Source organism: Poecilia latipinna, unplaced genomic scaffold, assembly GCF_001443285.1.
Source record: "Poecilia latipinna isolate Pla-1442-1.1 unplaced genomic scaffold, P_latipinna-1.0 Scaffold1395, whole genome shotgun sequence".
Lineage (NCBI taxonomy): Eukaryota > Metazoa > Chordata > Actinopteri > Cyprinodontiformes > Poeciliidae > Poecilia > Poecilia latipinna.
This window is the reverse complement of record NW_015114011.1, coordinates 34,395-45,203: the sequence shown is the minus strand read 5'-3', so window position 1 is coordinate 45,203 and position 10,809 is coordinate 34,395. Positions and strand designations below refer to the sequence as shown.

The window sequence follows — 10,809 nt, the reverse complement described above, 5'->3', positions numbered from 1 at the left end:
TTTTTTTTTGTGTTAAAAACCCTTTTAAAAAAAAAAATTTTTTTAAGGGGGTTAAAAAATGTGAAAAAAAAAAAAAAAAAAAAAAAAAAAAAGCTCTATTTTAGACTGGCACCCCCATCAGTCATACACAATCCCTCTGAAAAGTATTCACCCCCTTTTTTTTTCACATTTTCATGAATTCGATTGGGATTTTATGTTGTACATAATTGTGAAAGAAAAAAAATGAATACTATTAATATTTTTTACAAACAAATAAGTCTGAAAAATCAGAGATCTGTTTGTATTCACTCCCTTTCCAGTGCATCAAATTCCCTTCAGAAGTTATCCTGAGTGCAAAGTGCTGCATATCAGTACAGTATTTCTGTGCAATCCTAATTGGTTTGTCAGAGAACATTTGATAAGAAATGGCATCATGAAGACCAAGGAATGCAAAACTCTATTTAGGTAGGAAGTCGTAATAAAGCAGAGTATGGTAATAAAATAATATTTTAATCTTTAATAACCTCACAGCACGGTTCAATAAAACATCTAAAAATAGTCAGGAACCAATGCAAACCTATCCAGGCACAGCCGTCCACTTAAACTCAAAGGCAGGAAAAGCATTGCATCAATCACCAAAGCAGCTGAGAGACTCACTTTAACTGGAGGAGCTTCAGAAATCCACAGCTTGTTTGAATTTGAGAACATTGTCATTTGTGCACTTCACAAATGTATTTTTTTATAAAATTGTAAGAGAATGCAAGCCATTAATGGAAGGAATCCAATAAAAGTCCTACTCCTGTATTTTTGTCACCAGAAACCCAGTCAATAACATCCATGCTAGTTTGATTCTAGTCATAAAACATTGCAGCCATACTTCAGTTTATTATGCCAGTTGGTACAAAAGTTTTCTAAGGAAACCCAGTCAGTTAGATTGAGTCAGTGAGTTTGTAGCAATCCATCCCCCTGGACAAGCATGTAGCAACAGTGAACAAGTCACATGATATCAACTTTCCTGCAATCTCTCACAGGGGTGCCATATCGAGGGGAAAAGTTAGGACAATTCCAAGGGCCCTTGACCAACAGGAGGCCCTCCACATTTTTTTTTTGTAGAAATTAAATAAAATGGGGCCCTGTCAATTACAAAATTAATCATATTGTTTTCTAAAATTTTTATCTGTAAAAATTGAATGTTACCACTGCCAGCCCAAAAAGCACACATCCATATTTGTACTGATCTGCATGAAATGGTTCGTTCCTGCTTAGTGCGCTTGACGGTGACGGTGTTCAGCAGCAGTCAGTAGAAGGCAAGAACGACTGTGGCGATTATTTTGCTACTAAAAAAAATTAGAAAATCAGGTTTTCAAAAAAAATCAAGATAAGAGAGAGAAAAAGACAAGAGTGCCAATTTGTAACCTAGTTTTTCTCCGAGAGGTGAGTAGACTGTCAGATTATCAACCATTCAGCAAAATTAGCTTAGCTACAGACCACTGTTTGCCTCCATTTCACTAGCATTTAATGAATTAAGTAAAAAAATTACCAACATATTATTTAACTTGTCCCTGTACCATCTACCACACTTAACAGATGAATCAGTCAGCAACAGCTCTAACCCACGTCCCTCCTGACCTGCCCTCTCCTAAGTGACATTAAAGCTGCAGTATGTAACTTTTTAAAAAAAAATATATATTTTACATTTGTTAAAACTGTCATTATATTGTGACAGTACGGCATGAGAGATGATCTGCGAAAAATCTATTTATTCTGCCTTCTTCCAGTGCCATCTAGAAACAACCAATCAGTGGCAAAAGAGTTTTAATGCTGGTCAGTCACAATTTTATGTGGCTGCTCATCCCCGATCCCCCTCGCTCTGTGCTGTGCTGTAGCTAGCGCAGCTTGTTGTGAATGTTCATTCTAGTTAGAAAAGCTACCAACAATGGCAGATAAACGGTTTTCTAGTAGTAAGTTGTTTCTTCCACGTTAGCATATTTAGCAGTGAGTGAATGAGTTGATTGACAGCGCTAAGACCGTCCTACTGGTTCTGATTGGTTGTTTTGGCCGGAACATTGCATTACTTTAGCTAGCAGTAGTAGTTCAGGGAGGAGGTGGAGGAGATTGGTTGTTTTCACAGATCATCTGTCTCATACCAAACTGGCACGACATGACATCTTTAACAAATGTGGATAAAACATATTTTTTTATTAAAGTTATATGCTGCAGCTTGAATAAAATGCAACTACATAGCATTTTTTGAGAAGTCTGGATTGCTTTATGTATATTTTTATACGTTGCCTATGACTGTTGCTTGTGGGGAGAGCCATTTCGTAATGGAAAAAATGTAAGCAACCTACTTGCATACTGTATGTGAACTGTTGTATCTAATATGCATGAGCAGTAAATATTGTCCTAGTGATCAGCATTGGACCAAAGAAAGCAAGGCAGTTGCAACCCTTTAAAATTGTGATGCTTTTTGTGGGTCAAATAGACTCAAAAAATTGTAACAGCAGCTGCGTGGTGGAGCCCAGTCTAATTTTTTGTCATGGAGCCCAAGATTCCTGGCAGCGCTCCTGATCTCTCATAAGGACTATGCACAAATTATCCACTGTGAAATATGGTGAGGGTGGAAGTATCATGGTTTGGGAGTATTTTTTCCTAAGCAGTAGATGGAATGTGGTCAGAATTGATGAGAGGATGATGCAAATGTTTTATAGCCTAGAATGTAGTTGAGACGGGGGGGTTAGAAGTTGAGCATCCAGCAGGATATCGGCCCCAAGCTTAGAATGGAGGGATTCCAATCAAAGTGTGTTTATGCAATAAAAATTAGTTCTTTGGTCACGTAAAATTAAGATAAAGTACATTCATTTTTGTTGGAAGAATGTAATAGAATGCAGAAAACATGGATTCATTTGTAAGACATCGTTTTTCTGTGATCCCATTTTGGTTCATTTATATGTATTCCTGCTATTTAATCAACAAGTTACACGGTGTTCCAGTTTTAGAGAGCAATAGAATGTTCTCACTCTGTGGTTGATGTCCACCAGTAAATAGTCTTTAAGTTTTAAGTTGCTAGCCTTTGATTAGTACTTTTGTTTTTAGGTCTGGGGGATTATGGCACTCTTGGCACATAAAAGAGGTTGTGCATGCTGCTTAACCCTGTTTCAAGTGCTCCCAAACCTCCTTTCATTATTCTTATAGGCCTTTGTGTACAGACTGAATCCTGTTAGGATAAGACAGAGTTATCTGAGCTTGACTCCCTTCTTTTTGGCTGGCCCTCGCTGGACAGGGGCCCTGATGGAAAGGAGAAGAGATGAACGGAGCATTTCTGCCACTGGGTTTTGTTCTAGCCACAATTTTGTGGTGTTTTCTCCCATTTGAATGAGCCAGACTGCTTGTGTTACCATAATCCCTCTCTCTTTCCTGCCATATCGAAACACACACATACACACACGCCTGACAGCTGTGTTTGGTTAGGTAAATGCCTGTGGCGACCCCCCCTTTCCCTTCTCCACCCCCAATCCCACCCCCCAGCTCCTTTATATTCGCCCCCCTGCCCCAGCTTCCTACTGTTACAGAGTGCACCGCAACCTACCAGATGCCCAGCTTGAGAAGACACAGTTCTGCTGTGAAAGACATGCCCAACTCTCTCAGGGCCCCTTAAGATGGCCAATATGGATCAGTAACAAGCAGCTTTTTACTTTACTTTGTCCTCTAGGGAGATTAGACTCTAATGTTAGAGCTAGAATATGCTTTTTAGCACATCAGCTTGCCTGCAGTAATAAAACTGCCCACTGCATTAAAGCACGAAGCACCTGGTTCCTGCTGGAGAAATTGAGAGGTCAGCAGAATACTGCATCGCTTCCATGTTTTAGCATTTGCACCCTCTACTAGAGCAAAAATGACTTACTTTAATCAAAACTCTGTGGATTTTAGGGGTGAAGCTGGTCAAACCCTGGCACCTCTTATTAGGTCTGAGGTCTCCGCTGACATTTGAGATATTTAATTGGGGTTGTATGGTGGTGGGGGGTTTATGCATGCTCTGCTCAAAGACAGGTTGAAGTGCGAGGTCAGTGACAGCACTCTTCCTGCTCGCCATGCCACCCCAGCTGCCCCCGAGATAATTGGCGTTGCTCTGAAACGTGCAGGCCTTCATGTAGGCCTAAAACCAACACTCGTCAGGTCTGAGGCCAAGTTTCACTCAGGCTCCTTCACTGTTGTGTGGGCAGCAATACCACCTAGACAGAGTCAACACCACTGCCTGTGACTTAATACATTCCTCATCTTCCAGCGGGGTGGGTTCGAGGTGCCTTTATGTTCAGTGGTTCAGCTCCAGGTCAGGAAAAGGTTTTATCTGTCCACTAACAACGCTGTATGCGCTTTCAACCTCGAGCTGCACTTCCCCCTGAACTCATTCTTCATCCTGTTCTCATTCTCTCTACAGAGCAAAGGCCTGCAAAACCCAAAGACCTATGTAACCTATTTATGTCAGTGTGACAGAATAGAGTCATGTGTGTGCCCTTTCTGTCAGTGCTGTAAAGCTTTACTTTCTTGGTTTGAGAATGTAAAATCTCGGCACGATTCTTACTATTCATGTTTTTGTGTTGGATACAGTTATTCTTTCAAAAACACACACCAGATATATTAATGGCATGTCTGGTGTTAAAAACCTTTGAAAAGGGCCTCATCCTTTTGAAAGTTTCAAAAAAGTTTCAAGTATGTACTGTTCCTATAGTTTACAATATGCCTTTGATCATTATGTATCTATAACTTAGCATCACTACTACTGTTACATGACCAAGCAAATACCACATGGCGGACCCCCCTAAAACATGTCCCCAGCAGCGCCTGCATAGAAACAAACATTAATACAGATTCACAGATTAGGATTCTAAGATGATTACTGATCAAAAGTGTTTATAAATTCCAGTTTCTTATTGAGAACTTTAAGATGTGAGAACAGCATTGAATTTTTTTTTTTTTCTAGCTTTCCTTCTGTGAGCGCTCGTTACATTTTATTAGAAGCTGAAGTGAAGACATGCCACTGTGTGGAAGAGAACAGTCATAGGAGTTTCTTTTACAACCCCCCAAAAATTGGACTTGATTTTGTTTTTTACTGCATCACCAGGTTGAGCTTATAATGGTGCGTTCACTGATCGAGAAAAAAGATCCGATTTTTGTATTTCTGACCAGGGCAGGGCCAACTGAGGGAAAAATCGTCCAATTCTAGTAAATTTCCATATAATAAACCAGCTAACATTGGCTTGCTAAATTGGCATCAGTAGGATTACATGCTTTGCTGTTAAAACTAAAAATAACTGTATTATGTTAAACAGCTCTATTTTAAATGCTTATACAAATGATTCTGTGAACGTGGTGTTTTTACTTGGGGTTTAGTAATTCCCTTCCTTAAAACTTTTGGTTTGAAAACAACCACCGTGACTCTTCAGTATCTGATTAGAGCGCTTCTGGCTTTATGGTTACAACAGAATCATTGTTGGGTTTGTGGATAGAACAAAGATAGGATGGAGGGGTGCGGGGGGGTTAGCAGGAAAAGCAGCGGTAGAGGCTTGAGACGAGCCGCACTACGAGGGGAAAAAAAGCAGTGACCATGTGTGCCTTGGCTGAGGAGTTAACGCATGCTCCCCTGTGGGGCCTGAGCACTCGCCTTGGACTAACAGACTGTATTTTAAACTTAAATGGCCAGCAAAATGCCAGACGGGGCTCACCACACTCCTTCCAGACACTCAAGGTCAACAGGAGAGCTACACAGAAAAGCAATGTGTTTCTAACTCCAGCCTGGGAGCCCCGTGCTGCCAGTCTTACAGAGCAGATGTGACTTCTTCTTTAGCAATAAGCCCCTGTGATAAACAGACTAAAAGAAATTTTCATCTGGCAATCTTAGGTTTAAGTAGGCTTTGTTTGGCATAATGCTGTCGCCCGCTGCATTTCCTGACTTTAAGTGATCCCTGGACTCCAGATGAGACGTGTCCATGCTTGTTTGCTATTGAAACAATAGGGTTTTATTCAGGAGAGAAAATGTTAAGAATTTACACCACACCCCACTCAGGGTTTTATTAAGCTGCTCACATGCAACACTTTGGGGCAAACTGCTAATTTCCCCCTCTTTTTTTTTTTTTTTGGCTGGAACTAGTTGTAGATGCAAAAGCAATGCTTCTGTTTCCTCATAAATATTGCATTAATAAAACACTGCTCTGTGTTCACCATATTTGTGTGTGTATGTGTTTGATGGGCCAGTGTTCTTTGCAAGGCAGCCAAAGCAATAATCTTGGGAGCCACTCGTGTTTACTCGGCTCCTGAATAGAGGTTGTTATCAGCCCCGGTCACGTTGCATGTTCTCATTCACATTCACTCAGATACACTTGCGCATAGACACGCGCTCACTTGCACACGGGGAAAAAACAAAAAACAAAAAAAAAAAAACAAGGAGCCTCTTTTCGAACCCTCCACAAGCACACACACAAAAAATGCTTTTCCCTGAGTGGTCCTGTAGAAGGGCACGCCTTTGTCAGCAGATGTCAGGACGCAGGTGTGTGTTCCTACGCCTCTCGCTTCACTCGTTTCATCCTCTTCTCCAGAGGCGGCCCATTTGTCTGTGGCCCTGTTTCATTTCGGCCCGCTCCCGCCTCCTCGCCCATCCCACCCTGAGGAGAAGACTCCAGTGAGCCTGTTGTGTTCCAGGGGAAAGGAGTCAAAAATCAACCCCCCTCCAACATGGACTTGATGCTGCTGCAATGCACCAGCTGAGCTTTTAAAATTAGATTAAAAGAAGCCTTGGCTCTGTAAGTTGCTGGTAAACAATAAGATTGTATGTTGGTCTTGCTTTTACCTCTTGATGCACTGATCTTTTTTTTTTTGTTTTGTTTTTGGCCAATTTCTAATCACCAATTTCTATTGTTCAGGTTCCAATTATCTTTAACAGCCATAATTAACAAGAAAACTGTCCTATTAATTGCATCTTGCATAAATGCATTATGCAACTTGAATCGTCATTCTTAACAAATGTTGCTGTCAAAGTAAAATGATCTATTTTAGCTTATAGCTTTCTAACTTTGATTCTAACTAGTAGAGTTGAACTAATCATGGGGATCACACAGAGCAATATTTAGCTTCCTGTTATTTGCTTCCGTTTTGTGGCAAACTGAACGAGCAGCCATCGTGCCTCTTAAATTAAGTTTACTTTTTCAAGAAGTTTGCCATGTAATTCTGTCTGCATTTCAGCAGCTCTCTGATATTGAAAATAGTCAACTTCAAATCTTCTCTCGGTAAGAAATACTAAAGAGAGTTGCCATTGTTATCATTCACAGAGCAGAAAGATCCGATTTTTATTTTTTTAATCTTTTCTAAGTATTATAGACTTTTAACTGATCTAAGTTTTCTAAAAATGAATTAAAGGAAATTGTGCCTTTGCCACACAGGTGAGGAAGAGAGTTTATATTGTGCTGGAAATGTAATTAAAACAATTTTAAAGGGAGTGTTTTTCTTTTTTATCTTGGGACGGATGATCAGGCCTTTTTAAAGCAGTAAGTTTCTAGGATGTGTCATTGGCAGTTTAGCACCCTCAGCATTTTTGAAAAGCTTAATACCATCAGGAGACGACTGGTAAAATTCACAACCACACACATCTTCACACTTTACTTCCTAGGTCTACTCACAGTGTAAAAAGATATAATATTTGGCTGAGCCTTTCTATATTGCCTCCCTCACCACCAGTACTTCCCTCAGAACGCCTCATTGCGGCCGTTAATGACTTCTGCAGTGTAACCATTTAGGAAGTGCTAAGGAAGAATGAGTGTAGTATTTATCAACCCGCGCAATAGGAGGGCTTGAATCTGGATGCTCAGGTGCACTCTTCCATGTGCCTGCATGCACTGTTCAGTAGTTCTCTCCTTAAGGCGTTTTAGCATTCAAAAGTTTAAATTTAAGAAGCTCATTAAAGCAGTACGGAAGTACAAGTTGAGGCGCAGATCGCTAGGCAACGGGCCTGCCAGTGTGTGTAAATGACCGACAACTATGTTGAGAGCCGAAGACGGGGGCCAGACAGACATGAAGGCCTTCTCATAACAGCCATTGACAGTGTCTGAAAGTAGCCTCGAGGCATTCATCCCGCAACCCCCGTACACACCCTCCATCTGCCGTCGCTTTACTTTTGCTCCCATTCAGGCCTGGAATCTGACAACAAAGAGAGAGATGTGTTTAGCAGGCAGGTCTTTGCTGGTTTACTCCTCCTGTCTACTGAAGCGAAGAAGCGAAAGAAGCTCTGTTTGTCTCTTCTGTTCGTCATCTCTCATTTCTCCTCCTTCACACTCCTCCTCCCCCCACCAGCCAACCACCTCCTCTATCCACCTTTCCCTCATTTATCTATCTGCCCTGCGGGGGTGAGAGAGGGACGCTGGTGTTTTACAAAGCTAGTTTAGCTGTAACAGTGGATGGGCTGCATTTTGTCAACAGCACTGAAAGCTTCAAATATTTCCACCAACGGGAAAAAATACATTCCAGTAGCGTTTATTATGGGTCAAAGTACGGTGTGTGGGCTTAAAACGGATGTACCATCTGATCCATCATCTGCTTAATCGTTTTATAGGCAACTTTAGAAATTAGAAAGCCATTTTAGATTTATAGCCTATTAAGTCTCTAATCCTGAAATCTCCTATGAGGGGAAAGCTTACATGATTGTCTCCTATCCAGCTAGTATTTGGAAAGTGCAGTCAGTTCAACTCTGTTTTATTATTTTATTTTTTACAGCCACAGAACCTTCATCCTGTCAAGTTTTCTGTCTCTGAAAATGTAGAGGAAGGATAATAAGACGAGATGATTTGGAGAAGTCCCGGTGAGTCATTGCCAAGTGACAGGCACAGACAGACAGGCTGCAGGGAAGCAAGCACTGCTTTGTGGACAGACTTTTTGTCTTGCCCACAATTGATTGGGCCACCTCAGGGAAATGGATCCTGCTAATATGGCATGTAGTTTATCATCATTCCCTCCTTTTTCTTAAATCGGACAGAATCGATGGATTAATTCCATAAAAAAGTAATGTTCTGTAAAAAGGTCGATCTTATGTGTGGAAAGTTATTGCGGCATAAACTTGTTGATTTTTAAAGTGATCCTATTTTGCTCTCTTGCAGGAATTATGACTTTGTTGCATGTTGCTCAACATACTCCGAGGGTGAAATTCCTCAGTGATTGTCTGTGGTTCTAAAGTGACACTGTGCATATTTAGTTTCCAGTGCATTTCCAAATGGTTTGAACCTCCATGAGCTTTTTTCACATTTTGCCTCGTTACAATCTCAAACTTCAATCTGTTTTATTAGGATTTTACTACTGTTAGATTTTAGATTTTACTACCATTAGGATTCTACTATGAAGTCTAAACCTTCTGGACAGTGCGTGGCCACAGACCTCAAGACAATGCGCCATAGTATGTGGAATCAGTTTTGCGTTTCGCCGCTGTGCCATAACCCCAAATAAAAATGAGTGAAGTGAAAGGAGAACGAGTATGACGGCTCAAGAGGAAATTGTGAATAAAAGAGGAGAGGTCACGTGACGTCACTTGCTTGGCAGTATTTTGGATATTTACAACAAAAATCTAATCGATAATTATCAAAATTGACTGATGCAAGATACCTTTTTCAGCCATATTGGCCAGCCCTCATTTCTAGTTGTTCCATAATCTGTCTTAATCTTCAGATGTTTAATTTACTGACTTGGCAGTTGCTTGCCACTCTTTTCAGGTGCTTGGAAATTTAAAAACATGGAATTTAAAACCATTTGCCTCCTCCATCTTAAATGTGCTGCTTAACTTTATGGCTTTCATGTACAATGCATATAGGTATTTTATTGCAGCATGATAAATGTGAAAAAGTTCACAGGGTATGATTACTTTCACAAAGCAGAGTTGCCTATTCTTTAGCTTTTGCACCTACTTAGATCTATAGTTTATATGCGGTACGGGCCCAGCTGTTATCCTGGAGATACACCCTCTACGTAGCCGGTGGGGAGCGTTGCAGAGGGTGGTTAACACGTACGCCTGTAAATAATTTGTATTCCATTAAAGTTTAAAACAAGTCGAGGCAGCCATGCATATTTAACCCCCCCCGCCCATAGCCTCTGAGCAGAAATTGAAAGCTGGTAAAATATTGAATTACCGAGAGAGCAGGCTGGGACGCAACAGTCATAATAGTTCACACCTTAGCCGCAGCGTCTTGGTGTTTCCTTTCCAACATCTCTCTTTTTAGAGAGAAGCAATGAAGCGCTGCCGGTTGTGCGTCTGTGTCGGCTGCGGGCCAGAAAAACGGCAGAAATTTGTTAAATGGAAATTGTGAGCTGTCATTAGCTGAGCATATGGCAGGTGTTTATTATGAAAGATTGAGGGCCTTGGTGGAGAGTTTATGTTACATTATGGGAGCTTATTATCATTTGCAGCAAAAAAAAAAAAAAGAAAAAGTCTTGCGTCGGCAGAAAAGTTGGATTCTGTCTGTTATTTTCCATCGATTTTGTTTGACCGCTGCAACAGCCTGTGACAATGAAATGGATCTAGAAGAGGGAAACGGAGGGAAGGAAAATTGGGAAATGCCAGAGCTGTAGTCTCATAGCAGCTGGAGAGAGAAAGTTTGTTTGTTTATTTATTTATAGGCAAATTTGGCTTTCATTTATTGATAATATGCAGCAGCATTTAAAGATAAACCTGCTAAGCTGTAGGTTTATCTTGGTGTTCTGAATCAGTTGGAACCCATGAGATGCAGTGAAATGCTGTCAGTTTCCCAAACTGCATTTAACCGGGTTAAACAGCACCACGAAGCAGTTTAAACGCCCTGC

General features: G+C 40.8%; 1 protein-coding gene across 1 annotated transcript in view; it reads left to right on the top strand.

Moving 5' to 3' along the window:
* The window catches only part of dipk2ab (divergent protein kinase domain 2Ab), a 40,488-nt gene that overhangs the window by 20,250 nt on the left and 9,429 nt on the right, over positions 1–10,809 (top strand). The window lies entirely within an intron of this gene.